This window comes from Oryzias melastigma, unplaced genomic scaffold (assembly GCF_002922805.2).
Source record: "Oryzias melastigma strain HK-1 unplaced genomic scaffold, ASM292280v2 sc00301, whole genome shotgun sequence".
In the NCBI taxonomy this organism is placed as follows: Eukaryota; Metazoa; Chordata; class Actinopteri; order Beloniformes; family Adrianichthyidae; genus Oryzias; species Oryzias melastigma.
The window spans coordinates 159,713-185,532 of NW_023416914.1; the positions used below are offsets into that span (position 1 = coordinate 159,713).

At 43.7% G+C, this 25,820-nt stretch overlaps 1 protein-coding gene across 1 annotated transcript in view; it reads right to left on the bottom strand.

Moving 5' to 3' along the window:
* Positions 1-17,464, bottom strand: part of LOC112140930 (NACHT, LRR and PYD domains-containing protein 12-like) — a 96,792-nt gene extending 79,328 nt beyond the window's left edge. The window contains exon 1 of the mRNA XM_024263950.2: positions 17,378-17,464. The gene's annotated coding sequence lies outside the window, so the exon portion shown is untranslated. The remainder of the gene's footprint in view (positions 1-17,377) is intronic.
* Positions 17,465-25,820: the final 8,356 nt, after the last annotated feature.

Sequence of the window (25,820 nt, forward strand, 5' to 3'; positions counted from 1 at the left end):
TCCCACACTGAGTCTCACACTGAAGAAGTGTGCCACTGAGAAGACTGAGGAGAGTAGACAGGAGTACAGGGAGATGCATGCGGTGTAAGGTACCCAGTTGTTCGCACCACTTTCAAACAATTGTGTTTTTTCTTTTATTGGTGTTAAACTTTGGAACTTACAAAAAATGGTTTGACAAATATTCTTCAATTTAGGAATATGTTTAGGAGAATGGAATTGAAAAGTTATGTCAAAAATAGCTGATTTCATCTTCTAAGTTAACTTTTTATTAATTTTCTATTTGTTTCTTTGATTATATTGTTTTGCTTGTGAATGGCCAATGGCGGGGCCATCTGTACTAAGCATATTTGCTTATATATACAAGTATTTTGATTTAGCAGGGGCAGACACAAAATAAGAACATTGTTCTTCCATCTGCTCCTTTTCATCCTTGAAGTTGTGGGTCTGTGTGATATCCTCTATTTGATTTTGTGTTTTTGATGTTCCTGCTGCTTCACAAAAGGAAACAAACAAAATGAAAGAAAGAAAGAAGGAAAGGTGAAAGTAGAGGTGTCAAAGGCCAAACAAAGAGCTTATGATTATTTATATGCTAGGTTGGGTAGTAAGGAGGGAGAGACTGACCTGTACAAACTAGCAAGGCAGAGAGATCGAGATGGGAAGGACATGCAGCAGGTTAGGGTGATCAAGGATAGGAATGGTAATGTGGTGACAGGTGTCAGTGGTGTAATGGAAAGATGGAAAGAATACTTTGAAGGGTTGATGAATGAAAACGTGAAGGTGGCTTGTGTTAGAGTGGAGGATGGCGAAGACAGGCTTAGATGGAGGAAACTGATTAGCTGTGGCAACCCCTGGAGGGAAAAGCAGAAGACCACTCTTATGAGGAGAAGTTTTTCTGTGCTAAAATGATTATCTGTCTGCCTGCAGCCTTATTTGGTCCGTGACATGCTGCACTTTGTCTGTCTTACTAACATCCACTCAATCTGAGTTTTTCTGATCCAGAACAGTGACCCACACATCTCCCTATTAAAATCCATTCTGATCGGTGGAGAGACCTGGGACTCTGGATAAAGGCTGCAACAAAGCCACAGATTGGCAAAAATCCCTGGTAGTATAGTTTATTTCTCACTTTCTGCCTCAAAATTAAATGTTCTTTGTCCTTAGGTCAGTTCATGCAATCTCTGATGTCAACTGCCCAGACCCCCCCTGCTCCTGTCCTCTGATGACATTCCAGAGCGCTCTGATGTCCCTGGCCCTTTGACCTGCAGACCCCAGCACTGCCCTCCCCCAGCTCTCAGGTATCACTCATGTTTGCTCGAGCAGCCGAATATCTGTTAAAAGGAATTCGGTGTTAAATCCAGCTGTTCCTCCCCACACCTGACGAGAGTCTCTCTCATGACTGCACTGCTGGACTACCCCTGACTGTGCGCCCTAACCTGACCTCAATGACCAACCGCTACGGATCCAGACCCAGTGTTTTATGCCGTTGGATCTGCTTTGTGTGACCCTGTATCTGTGGTTAAGCCGTCTGCACAGTTCATAAGACAGCAGAGATCGCGCCTCTGCCCTCTCATCACTATGCACAGGAAGCTGATCTTGTCGCGGTCGCTCGTGCGTGCTATCTTGCATCTGAACAGTCCGTCACTGTTTCCAACTGTTCTTGTTGCGCCTTTAGGGTTGTTCACGGTTTCAGGGCTCTGTGGATCCACCGTGGTTTCTTGAAATTCGAAAGTTTATTTTCCATCATACGATTGAATGTGAACTTTTGAATGTCTTTTTGCTCTCCTCACAGGTGGTTGTGTGCGAATGCACTGTTAACTGCTAATTGATTTTTTGATTTAATTGCTTTTAATTGATCTTTGTTTTTTTTTTGTTACTCTGCCTTTTCAAAGCCTGGTTAACCATTAAGTGGGTTTACGGATCCTATTGTTCACAGACCTGATGTCTAACAGATAAGAGCAGCTGAGGTGGGGGAAGTGAACCTCAGACCGTAATTACATTCTTCAGCAGTTAGGGTGAAGGCTATGTGCTGCTTTTCAGGATGAAAATCATGTCTCAACATAACCCTAACACTTCTGATCCCGTCTCTACAGGAGACGCTCGTGGTGACGCTGCAGCAGAATCAGCAGCTTTATGACATACGTGTTCTCGTGTGTTTGTGTTCTCTTTTTCACAGGTCCTCAGCAGTTTCCTGCTGACTTCCTCTCTGGACGTGCACCTCTGTTTGCAGGATGAAGCTGCATACACTTGTTGGCTGGTTTTGCCGTGATATTTAACCATGTCTTTCTAAACTGACGCATGGGCTGATCCATGCGTCAAATGGGGGAATGATATATGGTATTTTAACTGTTTAACATGATATATGATATTTGAACTGTTGAAAATGTCCTTCATGAAACGCTTCTTTCTGCGGTCTGTACCACTCTGCTCTGACTGATTTATGGTGAGATTTTGCAGCTGAGTCAACAGGTGAGGGATGTCAGTCTCTGGGTGGGAGACGTCCTCAGAAGTCCGACCCATGGCAGCCCAAGATGCAAGTTGAGATGCCGTCTGTATATTCTTTTTGTAAACTGCATCAGAACGGAATCTCGCAGGGGTCTTTTGGGTGTGCCAGCGACAATTTGTGATCAGCAATTCTAGTTGCTTTTCCACCAAACCTCCTGACTCTAGACCTGTTTTAGCAACTTTTGGATCCGGCAGACTCATCAGCAGGAGAATCAATGAGCTCAAAAGCCAAGTTCTGACCACACAGAGAGCCATGCCGGTTGTTATTGGAGGACTACACCTTCATGTGATGTTGGAAACACAAGAAGAGACTTAGTTGGCTAGTCAGTGGAATTAGTAAAACTGTGATTACAAAGAGAGCACAAAAATAAAAATCAAATGGATCTGCACACACTGATTTTTATCTGTGAAGCTAGATATTTTACTCCTTAAGATGATATAGATGAGCACAAAAGTTGTACAATCTGACTCTAAGGTATTGAAGGTGGTGATCAGTTTGTCTGTGAACTGATGCACCACCAAAATTGGAACCTTCTGTGGTTCAGTTTGGTTGGGTTTGGTTGAACCCATCAAGTTCTACAGGGTGTTTGTACAGCTTAAGCTGGTTGCAATGGACCTATTTCAGAATGGGCTCCTTTCTTCAGTCTCTGCTGATTTTGATCTGGTCTACAACTGGCTGTCTTTCAGTGAAGTGGATTACCTCATGGCTCGAAGAAAGTTTGATAAGATAAATCTTATATTTAATGGTGGCATCTGAATATTTCTTGAGGTAGAACTCAATGTCATCTAGGGATCATTAGAACCACCGGGGGTTGAACTGTTTAACATGTCCTTATCATTCAGTTAGCAGTGGAGAGTGGATCTCTGAAGAACAAGCTAACTAAGTATTGTGAAAAAACTGGCCTCTCTTGGCCTAAAGTTATTCTTCTTTTATTAAAACTTTTCCTCCTTTATTAATGCACTTGCGCATGCGTACAAAGGGCAGGGTGGGGTTAAGACAATGGTGCTGATGGTCAGCCCTGGTGACTTTGTTCTGGTGAAAAGCTTCAGAGGGCACAGGTGGAACCATTGGCGCTGGGCGGGGCCCTACCGGATCCTCCTCTCCACACAGACAGTGAAGGTCGCTGAGAGGGCTATGTGGATCCACACGTAGCACTGCAGGAGAGTTCCACCACCGGACCAGCACCCGGCTCTGAGTGCAGTTCCTGAACAGCCAGCTGGCCTGTCCGGCTACATCCTCCCAGGGAGAGACGTGTGGAGTGAAAAGGCGTCCCACTGCAACAGTAGCGAGCCAAGTTCCAACACCCTTCAGTCTTACAATGAAGAATCCCCGCCCCTGGCATCCATTCAGAGAATTTGGATGACCCCTGAGAGCTCTACTCCCCTTCCCCTAATGATTCTGCCAACGAGACCTTCCCCCCACAACCCCAAGCGTCACTCGGACTCATAACCACTCAAAACGACGTGTTAAGATCAGTTCCTGTATCCTTGCCTCCTGCCCTGTCCGCTCTGCAACACATATGCTCCTCGCTGAGCATGGCGATGTTTGCTCCTATGGGAAAACTCACCCAGGCAGTTGATGGCCTCAGAACTCTCAGTGACAAGATGAAGGAACATTCTGGTGCGGATACGTCTATGTGAGATTCTTGAATGAATATGTTTGGTAAATACAAGGCTTTAGTAGCATCATTTTTTATGGGTTTGGCTGTCTTTTCGTCCATTCTCATCCTTTGTGGTTGTTGTTGTACCCCATGCATTAGAGCCCTGTTAGTTAAATTAATTAACGTCTTTTCTCAACATGTTCCTCAACTCTTTTACAAATCTTTGGCTCAAGACTCCTCTGCCCTTTCTTGTAAACTCAATGTCACCCTGAATCATTCAGACTCATCTGAATATGAATCCGACTGTGATTATGTGTGATGTTAATTGTGTTCAAGTTCAAAAATATTTCTTATTGCTAAGGTTGGTTCATAGAACCAAAAGGGAGGAATTGTAAGAGAATATTTTTGATTTAATTTTAATTCCATTTCACTCTTATATGTAACCTTTCAATGAAGCTGTAACCTTTGAATGAGCCTAGTGGGCATTTTAAAACATCCTTCTGAATACATGCCTAAAACAGCCTTCAGTTCGTTAGAATTCCAACGTAGGGAGTGTTTGATGTTAAGACATTGATAGCACGTTGACACCGAGACAAATGCAGGAAGCAGAGGCTTCTGCTGACCCCGAGATAAATGCTGATTCTGTTAAGACACAGATAACAAATTGATCCTGAGACTAATGCAGGAAGCAGATGACTCTGAGATGATTAACAGCCAAGGGGGTCAGAACATGTGATATGCAGCATTGTTTGGAGAAGGTTTGACCAGTCCTATAAAAGGCTTAAGTCTTGTCAGTTTGTCGGAACACTCTATGACAGAGTCTTCCCTACATGCCTCTGTGCACCGCATGTATTTTTCTGAGTTTTGTTATTAAACACTTGTGTTAATCTTAAGATGTGTCTGCTCTTCCATCGGATTCAACATTTTTCCACAACACTATTGTCATGATGAGCCTGGAGCTCCCCTCCTCTGTCACCAGAGGGAGCTCTCACCTCACCCCTTCCTCAGTCCTCACCTGGAGCTTCCCTCACCCGTCCTCACCAGCACCTGTTTTTCATTTGCCCATCAGTCCTCCACTATTTAGCCTGCCTTCTCCCCACTCCTCACCGTGAAGCGTTACCTTTACCCAACCCCTGTATGAACTCTCTCTCAGTGTTTTTTCCCCGTTACCTTAGTTCTGCCTTCACCCAAAATAAACTGGTTGCACGTGGATCCGCACGCCTCAGCCTCGTCTGTCCGCCACATTACAACTATACACCCCCACCCTTTCTGAGCAAAGAGAGCTCCAGAGGGCAAACCACATTTTGCCGAACATCTTGTAATCTTTATATCATTTGTGGATTATTTAGCATGCTGTTTTTGTCTGTTTATTTTTATTTTTTCAAATGGCTACCAAATATTTTTGTTTGTACAAAGTTCAATATATTCCAGTTTTTAGAGTTGACTGAATTTATTTTCTGGAAAAAAAGGTTTAATTAATAACTGTAAAGTTATGATTGTTGGCTTCTGCCCTATCAGAGCAAAGAGAGCTGCGGAGAGAAGCCGACTGTGCCACTGCTGGTGAAAACAAATAGTAGTTTCGCTCTATGCCTGTCACAGACCCAAGTAAAACTAGTCCGTGTCATGAGTTTCTGTATGTGTTGTTATAATGTAAATAAGTTATCACACAGATGCTTTGCAATGTTTATGCCTTGACTGTTCCAAGTCATCCTTGTAAGTTTGTTTTTCAGTTCAACGGCCTGACTTGCCCTGATAAGAAGGGATGTTTCAATCAAGATAAATGGAAGGGAGAAGGGGTGATGACCTTTGCCCTGTTAAAATACCAGAGTCATTAGGAACTGAAGTAAACAACTTCCTAAAAAGAAGCAGCTTTGCACAAACCAAATCACAGAACTACAACTTGGATGACGAGTTTATTCAGGCAACTGTCAAGGGGAGTTTTCTGTCCCAGACCAAAGCTTGTAAACAAAAGCATGTGACTTAATATCTCTTCAGTCATTGGCCGGGAATTACGAGGTCAAAGTAAAGCAATGAGAGAAAGACACATGCAAGTCCTGTAGTTTCGCAACCTTTGTCAGGATGGTTCAATTATGTAATCTTTATAGTATCAATGTATCAATGGGAGGTACAACACTTTTTACTTGCTACTTTGGTGCGGTGGAGGCATCCTTCAATATGTCAGCTAAGAAGATGGACTGAAAGGTGTTTATGACATGTAGATTGTTTGGAGAAAAAAAAGTGGGAGAAGCAATGTGTATCATGATAAAAGTTGTTTCAATGAACTTACATTCATTCAACCAAATTTTGATGATTTTCATCACTGCTCTATATTTGTCTCCAGCTCTCTGTTTAAATCCCATAATGCTCAGCTATGGAGGCCGTTAAGGTTCAGTTGTTCAGATATATGGAAGTTTTTCTGTTCCATCAGATTCTATTTCTTTTTAAACCTTTTAATTTTAACTCTCATTTTTTTAACCCTTAATTTGTTGATGAAATTCATTCCAGAAATTCAGTGGAAAAAGATTTGATGGAAAAAACTTGCTTTTTCTGTCTCACTAGAAGAACTTGTCAATCTAAGAGCACATCGATAGCCAGCCAAATATTGACACTGGTGTGACATCAGTGTTAGGTAGACAGTGTAGAGCAGGGGTCTCGAACTCAATTTAGCCGGGGGCTGCTGGAGGCAAGTCTGGGTGAGGCCGGGCCGCATCAGGATTTCCACAAGAAAAACGCTGATAAAACATCCCAATGTTCTCAAATATCTTTATTTTTAACACAAAAGAGTGAATTAAATAAATACATTTAAAAAATCAATTAAAAAATCTATCAATAATAAATAATAGGGCTGGGAATCACTGGGTACCTCACGATACGATACGCGATGTATGGCTCATGATAGCGATAATATCGCGATACTGCTATAATTGGTAAAAATCCTCTCTAATAACTAGCATTATATAGAAGAACATGTTTTTTTTTTGGGAAAATGTATCCCCATTTATGTTTTTTTTTAGCTTAAACACAATCATAATAAACAACTTTTGTTATTTTGTGCAACAAATTTCAGACACTTTTGTGCAACATTGCTGAAATCACTGATACTATGTCTTTGACAACCATTGACAACAACTGAATTGGAATTATCTGTCAAATTCAGTGTTAACAATAGTAAACATGATCAGCAGTGCCACTACTTAGTGCAGAATTGTTGTAAACAACAGAACAGAAATTAAATAATTCAAGTGGCGACAGCTATCTACCTCCAAAAGAACATCTCACCAAAGGATGATCAATACAATGTTTTACAGCCTCTCTCAAAATTGACCTAATTTTTTGTGCACTTTTCCATCACTTGAAAAGGGCTGAGCATCCAAAAATGAAGGCAGATATACTCAGACTGTCACTTGAGATTATTTTTCAATCTTTATCATTTTTCCATTTGGTCAGTCAGCAGTCAATAGGTAAAAACCTTAAAACACACACAATAAATATAATTTCAAGTGCTCCAATTAATTAGCAACCTCCCTAATTTTACAGTGAAATCATGTACTTTATTTTAATTACATTTAAATTTAAGTTCATACATCAAATCCTGCTTTTTTTTTAATTTAAGAATTACTTTAAATTAACATTAGCAAAAAGTAATTACATTGTTTGAAAACGTCGCATTATACATTTACCAAAGTTACACCGTACACCAGCAGGTTAAACATTAAAGTCTATGAAAACGAAAATTCCGACCGGTACCTGAAGTACACACAAACAACTGCGAAGCGCGCGCCCAGTTCCCACAGCAAACAGGAAGTAAGTGATCGCTGTCTTTCTAGCGCTCAGACAAAGTCACTTCTTACCGACTGGATCTGCTACAGATGGAGGATAAATGCTGACAGGTAGGCATGCTTCACACATGCGCTACAGATCCTGTATCCCGCCAGTGCTTCTCCCGAATGAGCGCAGGCGTCGCCATTAAAAGTCCGACGCAGCGTGCCCATCTACTCAACAGTTCCACCGCGCGACTCAGACGCTCAGCGCTACAGCCTCTTCAAATGAAAATATAATATCGATACTTGGTAAGAACCCATCGAGAATCGACCACAGGACGAAATATCGCGATATACTGCAATATTGGTATTTTGGCACACCCCTAATAAATAAATAAAATAATGTCAATGAGCATTCAGCAGATACAGACGACTAAAGAAACCACATGTTGACTGACTGACTAGAGCAGTGTTTCTGAAATGATTTTTTTCACCTACGCAATATAGCTAGGATTAGAAATATGCTATCTAAAAGTGATGCTGAAAAACTCATCCATGCAATTGTTACATCTAGACCTGAATACTCTAACTCTTTCCTAGCAGTGTGCCTTAAACATTTTTAAAAAGTTATCAGCTTGTTCAGAATGCAGCAGCAAGATTGTTAGCAGGAACTAATAGAAGAGAATACATCACTCCTGTGTTAGCCTCTCTCCACTGGCTACCAGTTGAATCCAGGATCAAGTTCAAAATCCTTCTGTTAACTTATAAGGCTCTGAATGGTGTGGCCCCATCCTATATTAAAGATCTCATAGTCCATTGTCTACCAAACAGAACACTTTGCTCACAAAATGCAAGAATTCTTGTAGTTCCTAGAATTTCTAAAAGTAGAGTTGGAGGTAGAACTTTCTGACACCAAGCCCCCAGCACATGTCAGAGAGGCTAGCACAGTGTCTACTTTCAAAGTTAAGCTTAAAACATTCCTCTTTAGACAGGCCTATTGCCAGGCTGGCTAGTAATCACAGAATATTTAACATACTGCTCCCCTACTGTAAGGAAGTTTGGGAGAATAATTATAATTATAATTTGCAAATTAATCCAACATATCCTTGATATGCTAAAAATACGTCGATTCTCTATTATTTGCTATTATTATCACGTGCTATGTGTGCCATTCTAACATAACTTACATTCTGCACTAAACTTAATACTATTTGAATTAAAATCCAATAATAGTTAGTTGTTGTTAGTTTGTTGTTGGACTTCTGTGCACGTCATAGTTTGTCCATAACAAACACCATGTTCGAACACAAAGATGTCCATCAGTACACCTGGCATGAGGACACCCTAGGTAGGAGATCGATGATCGACTTTGTAGTCATTTCAGGCGATCTCCGGCCATGTGTTTTGGACACTCGGGTAAAGAGAGGGGCAGAGCTGTCCACTGATCACTACCTGGTGGTGAGTTGAATTCGCTGGCGGGGGAGGAGGCCGGAAAGACTCAGCAGACCTAAACGTACAGTGAGGGTCTAGTGGGAACATCTGGCTAGCCCTCTGTCAGGGAGGTCTTTAACTCCCACTTCCGGGAAAACTTGAAGCAGGCATCGAGGGAGGTTGGTGACATAGAGTCCGAGTGGACCATGTTCTCCACCTCTATTGTTTCTGCTGCTTTCCGGAGCTGCGGTCGCAAGGTCTCTGGTGCCTGTCGTGGTGGCAACCCCCGAACCCGGTGGTGGACACCGCAAGTAAGGGATGCCGTCAACCTAAAGAAGGACTCCTGTCAGGCCTGGCTGGCTTGTGGGACTCCAGAGGCAGCTGATAGGTACCGGCAGTTTAAGCGAGCTGCGGGCCGGGCTGTGTTGGAGGCAAAAACTCGGTCCTGGGAGGAGTTTAGTGAGGCCATGGAGAAGGACTATCGGTTGGCCTCAAAGAGATTCTAGCAAACCATCCGGCGCCCCAGGAGGGGAAAGCAGTTTTCTGCAGGCACCGTTTTCAGTGCAGGTGGAGATCTGCTGACCTCAACTGGGGACATTGTCGAGCGGTGGAAAGAATATTTTGAGGATCTCCTCAACCCTGCTGACACGCCTTCCGTTGAGGAAGCAGAGGCTGAGGACACTGGGGTGGAACTGTCCATCACCCAAGCTGAGGTCATTGAGGTAGTCGAAAAGGTCCTCAGTGGCAAGGCTCCAGGGGTGGATGAGGTTCGCCCTGAGTACCTCAAGTCTCTGGATGTTGTGAAAGTGTCTTGGTTGACACGTCTCTGCAGCATTGCGTGGCAAACAGGAACCGTATCACTGGACTGGCAGACTGGGGTGGTGGTTCCCCTTTTCAAGAAGGGGGACCGGAGGGTTTGTTCCAACTACCAGGGAATCACACTCCTCAGCCTCCCTGGGGAAGTCTATGCCAGGGTACTGGAGAGGAGAGTCCGTCCGATAGTCGAACCTCAGATTCAAGAACAACAGTGCAGTTCCCGTCCTCGTCGTGGAACAGTGGACCAGCTCTACACCCTCTCCAGGGTGCTGGAGGGTTCGTGGGAGTTCGCTCGTCCATATTTGTTTTGTGGATTTGGAGAAGCCGTTCGACCGTGTTCCCCGTGGTGTCCTGTGGAGGGTGCTCTGGGAGTATGGGGTCCGGGGAGCCTTACTCAGGGCTGTCCGGTCTCTGTACAACCGGAGCAGGAGCTTGGTTCGCATGGCCGGCAGTAAGTCAGACCTATTTCCGGTGCATGTTGGACTCCGGCAGGGCTGCCCTTTATCACCGGTTCTGTTCATAGTTTTTATGGACAGAATTTGTAGGCGCAGCCAGGGGCCGGAGGGGATCTGGTTTGGGGACCACAGGATTTCATCTCTGCTCTTTGCAGAGGATGTTGTTCTGTTGGCTCCATCAAACCGGGACCTCCAGGATGCATTGAAGCAGTTTGCAGCCGAGTGTGAAGCGGCTGGGATGAGGGTCAGCACTGCTAAGTCTGAGGCCATGGTCCTCGACCGGAGAAAGGTAGTTTGCCCTCTCTCGGTGGGTGGAGTGCTTCTGTCTCAGGTGGAGGAGTTCAAATATCTTGGAGTCTTGTTCACGAGTGAGGGAAGATCGGAGCGTGAGATTGACAGGCGGATTGGAGCTGCATCCGCTGTTAAGCGGTTGCTGTACTGGTCCGTTGTGGTGAAAAGGGAGCTGAGCTTGAAAGCAAAGCCCTCAATTTACCGGTCAATCTTCGTTCCAGTACTCACCTATGGTCATGAGCTCTGGGTCGTGACTGAAAGAACGAGATCCCGACTACAAGCGGCTGAAATGAGTTTTCTCCGCAGGGTGTCTGGGCGCTCCCTTAGAGATAGGGTGAGGAGCTCGGTCACCCGGAGAGAGCTCGGAGTAGAGCCGCTTCTCCTCCACATCGAGAGGAGCCAGTTGAGGTGGTTCGGGCATCTGATCCGGATGCCTCCTGGACGCCTCCCTGGTGAGGTGTTCCGGGCATGTCCCACTGGGCGAAGGCCCCGGGGAAGACCCAGGACACGCTGAAGAGACTATGTTTCTCGGCTTGCCTGGGAACGCCTCGGGGTCCCCACAGAAGAGCTGGAGGAAGTGGCCGGGGAGAGGGAAGTCTGGGCATCTTTGCTTAGAAAAAAATCAGAGGTTAAAAAATTACAAATAAAAATTCAGGGGTTAAAAAAATTCACAGGTAAAAAAAAAATTCAGAGTCTGATGGAACTAAAAAACTTCCATATTGCATAGGTAGACTGACTGATTGTGAGTTTGGAAACACCTGTGATGTCAATTAAAGGACACACCTGAGTTAATCATGTCACTCTGGTCAAACAGTTCTCAATCTTTTATAGAGGTACCATCATTTTTGTCCAGGCCTGTTTCATTAGTTTGTTTTTTTAAACAATTATGTTAATTAACAATTCAAGAGTGATGGCTGATTTTGATTGTTTAATTTTCAATACATTTTTATTAATTGTTACTTTTGTAAGTTTCGAGTGATTTCAGTGAGAATTGTGGGTTTGTCCTTCTTTAACTGAGAGGTACTAACAATTTTGTCCAGGTGTGTATCCGCTCGTGGCCCCTCTGCCTCCCGCGTGTTCTCATCTATGGAGCAGGTGGAGAGAGCGCGCAAGGACCCCCGCCCCTCCCCACTGCGGAGAAACAGCAGAGAAAGTGACTCTGTGTACGCGCTGAACCTGCTCCACTATGTTTTTAGGCATTTTGACAAAAGGTTCACGTGCCCTGTCGGCTTAGATATAACAGATAATAGAAAAACAGTGACTTTTTTTCACCACGAAGCTGAGCTGGTGGCTCCTTTGAATTCACGCCCCGCGCAGCCACCCGTACCACTTGTTCCCATAACCACTATTGTTTTCTACCCATGTTTACTCAATAATCATCTGTCTGGCCCGCGGCCGCTGTCCGGCCCATAAACAGTCTAAATAGCCTTATTCACGTCAATGGTCCGGCCCAGACATGTTGGTAAAGTGCACTCTGGTGGACTCAACCAACTGTCAGATTTTAAAGGGGTATTTATGCTAAATTGTAGCTCCAAAAATGACGGTGTCGTCTCTTAAATGGACGGACAAACACTGCTACAAAGATTCATTCATAATCTAACGTGAATATTTTTTCCATGACGGCGACTGATCGGCCCATGAATGAAGCGGCCCACCGGGAATCCTCCAGACACTCCCGATTAACCACTCCGCCCTTGCCTTCCCTTCATCCGGGGTTTCTTGATCCTAACCTAAACAAAAACTGTGTGGCCTAGGACAGAATTCAACATCAACCTGAATAATGTCAGCATTTAAAGTAAGTGTGGTAAAAAAAAAAAAAAAAGGTTTTCGTTTTAATAGTCTCTTCTAAACTTCAGGATCAACAAATGAAACTCCCAGAAAAAACTCCAGTCCAGAACGGGTTCATCTGTTGTTTCCTCTGGTCCGGTTCTGCCTGTCCGGTCCATCATTTGCTAATAAGAAGATAAATTATCACTCTGTTGGACAAACGTATGAAGGATCTTCACAGAGCTCATCAGCAGGTGTGTGGGAAATAACCTGTCTCTCACTCTCTCTAAAACTCACAGCCGAGTTACTAATGACTTTAAGATACAGTAACTTAGTTACTAGCACAATTACTTTTTGGACGATGTAACTAGTAACTATAATAATTACTTTATTAAAGTAAGATTCCCAACACTGATCATACCAACATGTAAAAGTCTGTTGCAGTCTTCATGAAGTGTCTCCTAACATCAAAGCACAATAGTGCACGCTGGTTTCATCCGCTCACGAAACAATCATGAGGAAGAGAGACAAAGAAAGACAGACAGGTGCAACAGGAAGAAACATCTCTGCAGAAATATAAAGTTAAGACAATCAGAGTCATCAGGAAAACAAACATTTCCCTTTTTGAAATCTTGGAGTCTGCAAGAAAAGTATTTTATAATCTAGAACCGGTTCCAGAAAAAACTGCACCTGAGAACTGAGAGAATCTTGAAACTGAAGCAGATCATCACTGACTGAAGCTGAGACACTTGGATATTTTAAATGACAACTTTTATTGGGATTGTTTCTTTTTTTCTCTTATTGTTTTGTAAATTTTATTTTTTGTTTTGTGTTGTGGTTGCTGTGTTTTTGTGTTGTTTCACCTTTGATTTGTTTAAAGGTGAAATCAAATCAAATCAAATCAAATCAAACTTTTTTTGTATAGCACTTTTAAAAAAAAATTAATTTCATTCGAAGAGCTTAACATAAAAAATAATATTTTAAAAACAAAAGATAATACCCACAAGCCCCACCCTTCCTCACACACGCACAAACACAAACATACATCGACATATCGGCACACCATGAAAGAAAAAATAAATAAATAAATAAATGAATGAATAAATAAATACTAAAAGGATGTAAAGCATAAATCTAGAAATCTGGCTTTGTACTGCAGTGAGGAAACAATATTTTTGGGACTTGTCCACACCAGTGACCCCCCAATCAAGTTCACAGAGTACGCTACCACAGGACCCCCAGATCCAAGCAAAGAGCCAGACCCGGGAGATCCCACTGCAGCGACCCTGTTCACTGAGAGAGGTCAATCACTGATGTGGAGGATCCCTCAGAGGAAGACACTGGACTTAAAAATGTAAAAGGAGTAAAATAGATTAAAATGAATAAATAAATAAAATAAAAGTAAAAGAAAAACATAAATAAAAAGACAAGTAAAAAAAGATATATATATATATATATATATATATATACATACATAAAAAAAAGTAGAGGATAAAAGAAAATATCAAATCAACTAAAAGCCAGGTTAAAAAAGGTAGGTCTTGAGCCTCCCTTTAAAAACATGAACAGTCTCTGCGGCCCTCAGGCTCTCTGGGAGGCTGTTCCACAGGCGAGGTCCATAATAACTGAATGAGGCCTCGCCGTATGTTTTAGTTCTAACTTTTGGTACAACCAGAAGGCCTGTTCCAGAGGACCTCAGGCTTCGCGAGGGCTCATACCTTAAAATCATATTAGATAAATAAGAGGGCCCAATACCGTAAAAACATTTATATACCAATAAAAGAATTTTAAAATCAATTCTGAATTTCACAGGGAGCCAATGCACCGATTTTAAAATCGGTGTAATGTGTTCCCGCCCCCTGGTCCTCGTCAGCACGCGGGCAGCTGAGTTTTGTAATAGCTGAAGGTTTGATATCCTTTTTCTGGGAAGACCAGAGAGCAGGGAATTACAATAATCTAGTCTACTTGAAATAAAAGCATGGATTAGCAGCTCTGTGCTGGCAAGAGAGAGGAATGGGCAGACTCTGGCAATATTTTTAAGATGATAAAATTCTGTTTTTGTTATGTTTTTAATTTGTGGAATAAAATTAAACTCAGAGTCGAAAATCACACCCAGGTTTCTCATGCATTGAGAAGTTTTATAGTTTTTTAATTTAGATAAAACAAACTCTCTCTTGTCTTCAGAACCGATCACTAAAACCTCTGTTTTGTCCTGGTTGAGCTGTAAAAAGTTCTCTCCATGACTTAATGTCTAAAATACAACTTAAAAGAACGTTGACCGACTCTTCATCATCAGGAGACACAGCAATGTAAAGTTGTGTATCATCAGCATAGCTGTGAAAACAGACGCCATGTCTCCTGATGATGTCCCCAAGTGGCAGCATATATAAATTAAAAAGTAATGGACCTAAAATTGAGCCTTGGGGGACCCCACAATTGATGTCAAAAACCTTTGAAGAGCATGTATCCATACTTACATAAAATCTACGATCTGTGAGATAGGAATAAAACCACTTCAGAACAGTACCAGAGATGCCCAAACCTCTCAGCCTACAGAGTAAAATATTGTGATCTACTGTATTAAATGCTGCAGTCAGATCCAGCAGTACCAGGACTGAGAGTTTCTGACAGTCAAGGTTACATCTAATATCATTTACTATTTTAACCAGGGCTGTCTCTGTGCTGTGGTTTGTCCTAAAACCAGATTGATACTAATATGATTTAAAAAGTTCATGGTTGTAAATTGAATTGTAGTTTTTTGTATTTTATAATTTGTGTTTTTTTTTTCCTTTTATTTGCAGTGAATAAACACATTATCAAACATATAGAAAAACACTTTTTTATTATTAACAATTCAGTTTGTGCATGATTTTATAATATTGTTTATAATAAATTAATTAAAGCAACAAAATAATCTGAGGAGCTGACTGGGAGCCAGAAGAGTCAGCTCTTTTTAGAGAGTCGAGCTGAAAGAGACGATTCTCTAAGAAGAGCCAGGAGATCCTGCTTGCATTGTTGCTATGGCTACACTCTTTTATAAACAGGGTGAAAATCATAAGTCAGTTTGGAACATTTCATTTACTGAGATTTGCAAACAGACATTGATTTAAAAATCTAATATTTTGTCATATAAATAGTAGTATTTGCAGTATTTGTTGTGTGCATACATTACACACAGGAAATATTGTTTGCTTTACAATATTTTATACACGAAATGTTCAAATGAGACACAACTTCATTATGAATATTTATGAAAGAAACAGATTTTGTAAATCCTAAAAGTTTTATTGCTACACGTGACTTAAAACCCATAATGATGTTTTCATGCTTTCATTACACACGGATCTTTTTTTCTGATGCAATTTTGTAATCTGGCCAATAGATGTCACTAGTTTTCAATGTTGCATCACAACCTTGAACTATTTCAACACAATTTGATTCATTTTGGTTCAGAAAGATTTGGTTTCTTCACCACTAGTTAAAGCTCTTTGACTAAAAACTGTAATTATTGGAGAAAACAAACTCCAAAACTAACTGATTGTCACAGCAAAACACCAAAGATCCAAATGCAGGAAAGTAAGATACTTCAATCATAGGAACTTCAAATCACAACACGAGAAACCAACAGAACATTCCAACACCAGTGACATTGTGAGGGCTATCTGTGACAGAATAAACCAAATGAACACAAGACCATCACACAGGTTACACAACAGCAACTTTCAACTGAGAGAACAATTCTGTTAAATACTTTGAAAATGTGAAACTACAACTTGAAGTTTCTATAACCTTTAAACATCTGACAGTTCGATCAAATGAAGCAGGGACATCCTCAAACTGTCAGAACCAGCTGATCCTGTCTGTACACCCCCACACCAAAAGACTGCATCAGTCAGAGGACAGAAATGTGGGTTCTCTGGTTTTAGTTTGACACTTTCGGTTCTGTTTGGTAATCACCTTGTAGTGACTGTGGACTTATGAGCAGCTAGAGAGGCAGCAGCAGGACCTTGTTTGGAACACGCTCTAAAAAAGATGAAGAAAAAGTCCTCTGGCTGTGTCTTGATTTATTTACCTTCATCATAGACACTGATAACACAAGATATGTCAATCAAAAGCAAAGATCGTTCCAAACAAAGGGCAACTAAAGCGATCAACAAAATCCCGGGGTCATGTACCTCTCTGAACCAACACAACAACAACACAATCCCAGGTGACAGGTTTACCTATTGATGTCTCTCCTCATCAGATGACAAAAAAGGAATCATAAATGAACAGGATCATGGCTGCTACACACCCATTTTAGTGATTTGAATTCACATGTCAAATTATTGATCAAATATCTGCTCATTTTCTTTTTCATATTTAAATTATTGTTTAGATCTGAAGTACAGAACCTGGTTCAGATCATGAGGTGACAGTGTTAACAGCTGATCACAGTCTGGTTCTGACTTCATTCTTGTTCACAACAGTTTGATCAGGCTGAACAAAACTGATCTGCTCAGTATGCAAACCATCATCTGATGGAACAAACATTCCTGAAACCTGATTGAAGCAGTTCAATCCAAACTCTGCTCACTCAGAGCTGCAGACACAGCAGGAACTTCTTAAACATCAACTTTATCACTTTAGATAATGAACAAATCCGTGACTGAACAGTTTTGAACTGTGAGCTTTAAACTCCTGCTGAAGTTTAAATGTTCTGATGTTAAATAATCCTGGTCAGAAATACAACTCAGTCTGATCAGATTCTCACCTGCTGAACTAATCTCAGCTCCTCTTCCTCTCAGTCTGGATCTGCAGGAGAGTCTTCAGGAGAGAAGAAGCTGCTCCTCAATGTTTTTCATTTCTGCTATGTCAGTCAATCTGTTCTTTCTCTCTTTTATAAGAGTCTAAAACCTCAGTGACGTAAAGAACCGGTTTAACTGGGGCCCGTTTCTTGAAGCAGGTTTTGTTGGTGTTCATGAACTCGAAATTCAGTAAAACTCTGAGTTTTCGGTTCCAGAAAGAGAGATAACTCAAACCCGTGAAAGTGGGCGAAACCAAGCCCGTTTCAAGATGCGGGTTAAGGTTAACTCAGAATCAATCACTATGGTAACTGAGTCTGTGAACGAAACCTGGTCTGGAGCAGGTCTTCTTCAGGAAACTTAGAGTTCTCTGCGGTCTCCGCCCCTTTTTAAAGTGAAAGATGTTCAAATATGAGTTCCTCATTAACATTTAGAGAACATTCACGTTAGAGACGTCACGTTTCCACCACTCAGAAACCAGAATGACATGTTCATTCATAGAGGATCATGTAGAGAGGAGGCTGATTAATCCAGAGGAAATGTTATTTACGTCGGTAGAGGATTTGGAGGACACGAGTCGACTGACTGCAGTTGCCCCGATTCATTTGAGTGATATAAATAGTGAGTTTTTCCAGGGACTTGCTGTTAATAATACAGGGTTTCTTTTCCTCATTTTAAACCCTTAACAATAGAAATTATTGAATGTCAAACACCGAGAAAGCCTTTGAAGTCATCTACTGTCTAGCACTTGCGACAAATAATAGCTCTGTTGTCAGCAACGCTGCTTCCCCCTGCATAGGCTTGAGTTCGACTCCCGGCTACGGAAAGTGTTCTTAGGCTTAAAAAAAGAATTCTGCGAATATTTTTTAAGTCTTGAGAATTCAAATTAAATACCTTCGTCCATCAGTAGCCGGGATAGGCTCCGGCACCCCCACAACCCCGAAAGGGAAGAAGCGGCCAAGAAGATGAATGAATGAATGAATGCCAGGCAGCTACAGTTTCTTTTTAGCGTGCAGTGATATCCGTGTGTGTAGGTGGGGGGGGGTCATTCATGCGATCACAGAGATTACTGGTTAAATTAGTAACAGATCAAAAACCATTCCTTACTCAACAAGAGACAAAATAACCTTCCTGACATTATTTATTCATTATTTGAAATGATTCAAATAACTGCAGATATTTTCTCTCTGTTCTACCGCTGCAGCTGTGTTGCTTTTCTTATGGAAAATGCGCTCACAGTTGGCATTTGCTTGCAGGAACTTATCAATTTCCGTCGCCGGAAGTATGAAACTCAGCTGTTTGTTCCCGTTGCCATGGTGAACCGTGCTGTCTTTGCTCCATTGATTAGGGCTTTTAATGGTCACGACGCTCGCACCTGATTCTGGCTCCAAAAACTTCAATTTGATTGAATCAAACATTTTCAGCTCTTCTGAAAGTGACTCTAAGTTCAGGTTTGAACTCTAAATTTGTTGAACCTGCTTCTTGAAACGGGCCCCAGGTCCACAAATAGACTAGAGTCTGGAGAGGAAGCAGTCGTCTCAATAGTTCAGGTAAAAAGCTGATTATTGAAGGAGCTAGGGATTGTGGGTGTAGGTGGAATTCAGATTAGGTCATTTTTTATTTTGTCCCAAATATTGATTTTATAAGAGAACTGGACTAAGTGACTCCTCCCCCTCATGTTCCAAACAATCCCATAGACTGCTATTAAGAAATAAACAGCTGTTGGTCAGTCATAATAACTTTCCGAATACTCATAATCTGAATATCTCTGTGGACATCTAACAAACCTAATTCTATTTGGCGACAGTAGTTGCCATAGAAACGTTGACTCAGAGAGACTCGGAAGGATTATTTAAAATTTAGATCAATTAGCATGAACCCCTTGTCTGTGATTGGTTGGTTGCACATATGTCCCACTAAACTAACATTTATAAACTCAAAAACTCATAATCAAAGATGAGAAGAAAGTGAGATGACAGGCGATGCATCTGAGAACATTTATGTTGCAAACACAAAACTATATTTTCAAAGCAGAAGAAAAAAATTCAATACTTTTAATTTGAAAGTTTAGTTTGACGACTGAACATTTCATTTGTAATTTGGGAAATTTTGATCTGAAAACTGACTTTTTTTCTCAAATTTATGGAACAAATACGACCTGATAGGCTTTAGCTGTTTGTTCAAAGTCTGAATTTTCCTTTTCAACGGGTTTTTATCATGGGCTGTCAGTACACAAAGTTTGGTGAGAGTAACTATTTAATAGTCAGCCTAATAAACACTGTAGGTTCTGTTTCACTTTAACATGCTTGAACCTTAAAACTGTGAAAAGTTCTTCATCCATCCTCAGAAGAACAGCTTGGTTCTGTCTGCAGACTCTCATCAGAGTTCCTGTTCCTTCACCTCCATTTCAATCCTTGACCTGCTCTGCAACATTTGTCTTCTGACAGTTTGACAAAAACAACTGAGAAACTGTCATCCTGAAGCTGTCAGAGCTTGCTGATCTGGTCTGAACATCTCCACACCAACCGCCTGCAGCAAACAATCATATGACAGGAATGTGATTTCAGTTTCTGAATAACTCAGTTTTAGTTAGAAAAATCCTCTAATCAACCCTGAGCTTGTAGAACGGTTATGGCAGCAGTCCTAGCTTTTATAATCTGCTGCTTGTTTCTCCTCTGTGTCACAAACAGGCAGACAGCTGGTTCCACGTGCAGCAGGTTATTTATTGGAGCTAAAAGTCCACAAAACTAAAGCAGGGTCAGACAGGCAGAGGTCATACACGGGCATGGGATCATCCGAGACGAGAGAGTAGAGTAGTCAGAGTCAGGCGAGGATCAGGGGCAGGCGACAGGCAATCAGAGTAAACAGGGTCAGAGGCAGAAGGTCAGGACCATGGGCCCGTTCCAAGAAGCAGCTTTTGTTGGAACCCTGAGTTCGTGAACTCCAAATTCACCAAAACTCTGAGTTTTTGGTTTCAGAAAGAGAGATAACTCAAACCCGTGAAAGTGGGTGAAACCAAGCCCGTTTCCAAGAAGCGGGTTAAAGTTAACTCAGAATCAATCACTATGGCAACTGAGTCTGTGAACAAAACCTGGTCTGGAGCAGGTCTTCTTCAGGAAACTTAGAGTTCTCTGAGGTCTCCGCCCCTTTTTAAAGTGAAGGAAGTTTAAATATGAGTTCCTCATTAACATTTAGAGAATATTCACATTAGAGACGTCACGTTTCCACCACGCAGAAACCAAAATGACATGTTCATTCATAGAGGATCATGTAGAGAGGAGGCTGATTAATCCAGAGGAAATGTTATTTACGTCGGTAGAGGATTTGGAGGACACGAGTCGACTGACTGCAGTTGCCCCGATTCATTTGAGTGATATAAATAGTGAGTTTTTCCAGGGACTTGCTGTTAATAATACAGGGTTTCTTTTCCTCATTTTAAACCCTTAACAATAGAAATTATTGAATGTCAAACACCGAGAAACCATCTGAACTCATCTACCATCCTACCAAACTGGTCATTCATGTGATTACAGAGATTACTGGTTAAATTAGTAACAGATCAAAAACCACGAGTTATGCCATACAAGTATATGCCATTTACCATTTCCTGTTCAGTTGCAGCACAGGCTGCAACATGTTGCAGCAACGAGCTCTGCCTCATGGCTGATTTTGAGATCTTATTCTTACCAGGTTAATGTTACTCAGTGTATCTTAATAATGTAGTTTTTCAGTGTTACTTTATATTGCAGACATTTTTATTATATGTCCTCACTTTTCTTTTAATTTCTAATGTAGCTCATGTTGTCTATTACTATTTAATGCTTCCATCTGACATATATCCAGCAGCACTGTTTCTTAGTAAAGGTAAACTAGGCAAATGTAATGGGCCCCCAAGCCAACAGGGGCCTTACAGCTGCATGTTCAGCCTCTTCTGAGATTTAAAATGTTAGTTTTGTAGCGTTCCACCCTTGGAACCAGCTGTGATAACCTGTGTTGATCATGTGGTCAGCCAATTTTCATTTGGAGTGTATCTTCTCAAAATAACAGAGTTTCTAGTTCAGTTCTAGTTCAGTTCAGTTCCTAGAGTCAGAACTAAACATAGAGAAGCTGCATTCAGCTTCTATGCACCACAGATCTGGAATAGACTTCCAGAAAACCTTAGATCTGCTGAAAGACTCAGTGTATTTAAATCCAGGTTAAAGACTCACCTGTTCTCAGCTGCATTTGATTAATATGTATTCAAAAGTTTACATCCGCTCTGTTTATCTAAGCTTGTTTTAAATTAAAATCTTTTTACTTTCTTTTAATTTTATTTTAATGATCACATTTTTACTATTTCTTTTGATTGTTTTATGTAAAGCACTTTGAATTGTCTCTGTAACATGAAATATGTTATATAAATAAACTTGCCTTGCCTTCTCACCCCGCAGAGGGGCAATAAAGTTGCCTAAAACCACTATTTCCCACTCAGATGTTAAAGGCCTTGTGCGGTCAAAATCGTGATTTTTCTTAAACTGCAATAAAACATTAGTATTTATGTAAAAAATGAACCCCCGTATAATTATTTTGTCACCCGCGGCCCCGTGTACTCTCTTCAAGCATTCAAAGATAGCGCGGTCGCTCAGATTTTGGGCAGCCAACCGAAAAGTAGGTCACAGGTCGTGTGACGTCAGTACAGGAACATACAGCTAGATCCGCTAGTGTTGTGATGACTTTCTGGGCATGGAATTACTTAACATAATAGATTTTGGACTGCCGTGGATTTGGGGATTCGAACGGGATGATGGTGAATAGGAGTGTGGTATTTGGGTGCAGTAATGTGCCGAAGAAGGCGGTCTCCCTTCATGAATTTACCGTTTCAATAAAGGAGAGGGGCGCTCCCCGGTCAGGGGGAGGCTTTGAGCCCTCCCCGGCCCTCCGGAGGAGGAACGCGGGGGGTGTACGGGCACCTGGCGGGCGCGCGCCGGACGGCCAGTGTGAGGCAGCCGTGCTGAGGGGGGTTTGCGATTCCGAGGTCCCGGGCCGGGCATGGGGGGCGCCGTGGGTTCACCGGACAGTTGTCCGACGCCGGCAGCCGAGCCCGCACGAAGAAGGGGGTCTCCCTTCACGACCCCCTTCTTTGTGCGGGGCCCTGAGGCTGGCGGGGGGTGGCCTCCGCGCTGGGCGTCTGAAAAGAGGATCCGCGCGGGGGTTGGTTGCGCGCAGGCAAGGGAGGCCGAGACCCGGGCGGGGGGGCGGGGCTCCGTCCGCCTCGGCACTGGAGGAGGACGACAAAGGACGCTCCACAGCAGCGGCAGCGCCTTTCCTTTTCCGGTAATGATCCTTCCGCAGGTTCACCTACGGAAACCTTGTTACGACTTTTACTTCCTCTAGTCAGTCAAGTTTGATCGTCTTCACGGCGCTCCGCCAGGGCCATGGCCGTCCCCTGCGGGGCCGATCCGAGGACCTCACTAAACCATCCAATCGGTAGTAGCGACGGGCGGTGTGTAAAATACAAACCATGACAAATCCTGCAGCCTCCGTTCGCCTTCCGCTTGCTCCCCGCCATCGCTGTATGAGCTTTCACCATTGTCATCCGAAGCCCCTGTATCCTCAGATGAGGAAACCTCCGGTTCAAACTGGTAGGGCTGTACACCCTGTGAACCCTGTGTCGTTAAAATTCCCGTGTTTGATGAAGGCTCATCACCTTCATCCAAAGAAATATCCGCTAAATCGTGGTCTACGTCGCTTCTCAAACCGTCCGCCATTGTTGTTTACACTCTGGGATCCCTGAAGTGACGTCATGCACAGCCCCCGCCCATCACCACCTATCGCCCAAATTTAAAGCTGTGCTTGACCATAAAATAATCAATTAAATCGCGCTGGATCATTTTAAGTGAATACTTTTATCGGATTCCATTGACTTTCTAAATTAGAAAAAAAAATTGCCACTGCACGAGGCCTTTAAGTCATTAAATTCTTGATAACCTGACCAGAACCCTGGCTATTCATCCATCCATCTTCTTCCGCTTCATCCGGGACCGGGTCGCGGGGGCAGCAGTCTGAGCAAAGATGCCCAGACTTCCCTCTCCCCGGCCACTTCCTCCAGCTCCTCTGGGGGGACCCCGAGGCGTTCCCAGGCCAGCCGAGAAACATAGTCTCTCCAGCGTGTCCTGGGTCTTCCCCGGGGCCTCCGCCCAGTGGGACATGCCCGGAACACCTCACCAGGGAGGCGTCCAGGAGGCATCCGGATCAGATGCCCAAGCCACCTCAACTGGCTCCTCTCGATGCGGAGGAGAAGCGGCTCTACTCCGAGCTCTCTCCGGGTGACCGAGCTTCTCACCCTATCTCTAAGGGAGCGCCCAGGCACCCTCTGGAGAAAATTCCTTTCAGCCGCTTGTAGTCGGGATCTCGTTCTTCCGGTCACGACCCAGAGCTCATGACCATAGGTGAGTACTGGAACGAAGATCGACCGGTAAATTGAGAGCTTTGCTTTCTGGCTCAGCTCTCTTTTCACCACAACGGACCGGTACAGCGACCGCATAGTAGCGGATGCAGCACCAATCCGCCTGTCAATCTCACGCTCCGATCTTCCATCACTCGTGAACAAGACCCCAAGATATTTAAATTCCTCCACCTGAGGCAGGAGCACTCCACCCACCGAGAGAGGGCAAACTACCTGTCTCCGGTCGAGGACCATGGCCTCAGATTTAGCGGTGCTGACCCTCATCCCAGCCACTTCACACTCGGCTGCAAACCGCTCCAATGCATGTTGGAGGTCCCGGTTCGATGGAGCCAACAGAACAACATCATCTGCAAAGAGCAGAGAGGAAATCCTGTGGTCCCCAAACCAGATCCCCTCCAGCCCATGGCTGCGCCTAGAAATTCTGTGCATAAAAACTATGAACAGAACCGGTGATAAAGGGCAGCCCTGCCGGAGTCCAACATGCACCGGAACAGGTCTGACTTACTGCCGGCCATGCGAACCAAGCTCCTGCTCCGGTCGTTCAGAGATCGGACAGCCCTCAGTAAGGCTCCCTGGACCCCATACTCCCAGAGCACCCTCCACAGGACACCACGGGGAATGCGGTCGAACGGCTTCTCCAAATCCACAAAACAAATATGGACGAGCGAACTCCCACGAACCCTCCAGCACCCTGGAGAGGGTGTAGAGCTGGTCCACTGTTCCACGACCAGGACGGAAACTGCACTGTTGTTCTTGAATCTGAGGTTCGACTATCGGACGGACTCTCCTCTCCAGTACCCTGGCAAAGACTTTCCCAGGGAGGCTGAGGAGTGTGATTCCCCGGTAGTTGGAACACACTCTCCGGTCCCCCTTTTTGAAAGGGGAACCACCACCCCAGTCTGCCAGTCCAGAGGTACGGTTCCTGTTTGCCACGCAATGCTGCAGAGATGTGTCAACCAAGACACTTTCACAACATCCAGAGACTTGAGGTACTCAGGGCGAACCTCATCCACCCCCGGAGCCTTGCCACCGAGGAGCTCTTTGACTACCTCAGTGACCTCAGCTTGGGTAATGGACAGTTCCACCCCAGTGTCCTCAGCCTCTGCTTCCTCAACGGAAGGCGTGTCAGCAGGGTTGAGGAGATCCTCAAAATATTCTTTCCACCGCCCGACAATGTCCCCAGTTGAGGTCAGCAGATCCCCACCTGCACTGAAAAACGGTGCCTGCGGAAAACTGCTTTCCCCTCCTGAAGCGCTGGATGGTTTGCCAGAATCTCTTTGAGGCCAACCGATAGTCCTTCTCCATGGCCTCACCAAACTCCTCCCAGGACCGAGTTTTTGCCTCCAACACAGCCCGGACCGCAGCTCGCTTAAACTGCCGGTACCTGTCAGCTGCCTCTGGAGTCCCACAAGCCAGCCAGGCCTGATAGGACTCCTTCTTCAGCTTGACGGCATCCCTTACTTGCGGCGTCCACCACAGGGGTTCGGGGGTTGCCGCCGCGAGAGGCACCAGAGACCTTGCGGCCGCAGCTCCGGAAAGCAGCAGAGACAATAGAGGTGGAGAACATGGTCCACTCGGACTCAATGTCACCAACCTCCCTCGATGCCTGCTTCAAGTTTTCCCGGATGTGGGAGTTAAAGATCTCCCTGACGGAGGGCTCAGCCAGACGTTCCCAGCAGACCCTCACAGTACGTTTAGGTCTGCCAAGTCATTCCGGCCTCCTCCCCCGCCAGCGAATCCAACTCACCACCAGGTAGTGATCAGTGGACAGCTCTGCCCCTCTCTTTACCCGAGTGTCCAGTAGGGTTGGGCACCGAAGTTCGGTTCCAAGTAGGAACCGTTATGATTTGCGCGGTTCTACCGAAACCAAAAGATGCGGCTGTAACAAACACCACCTTAAATACTGTTTGTTATTAAAAAAGAAACTTCGGGATCGATCAATGACACACCTGATTCATGAACTGTAA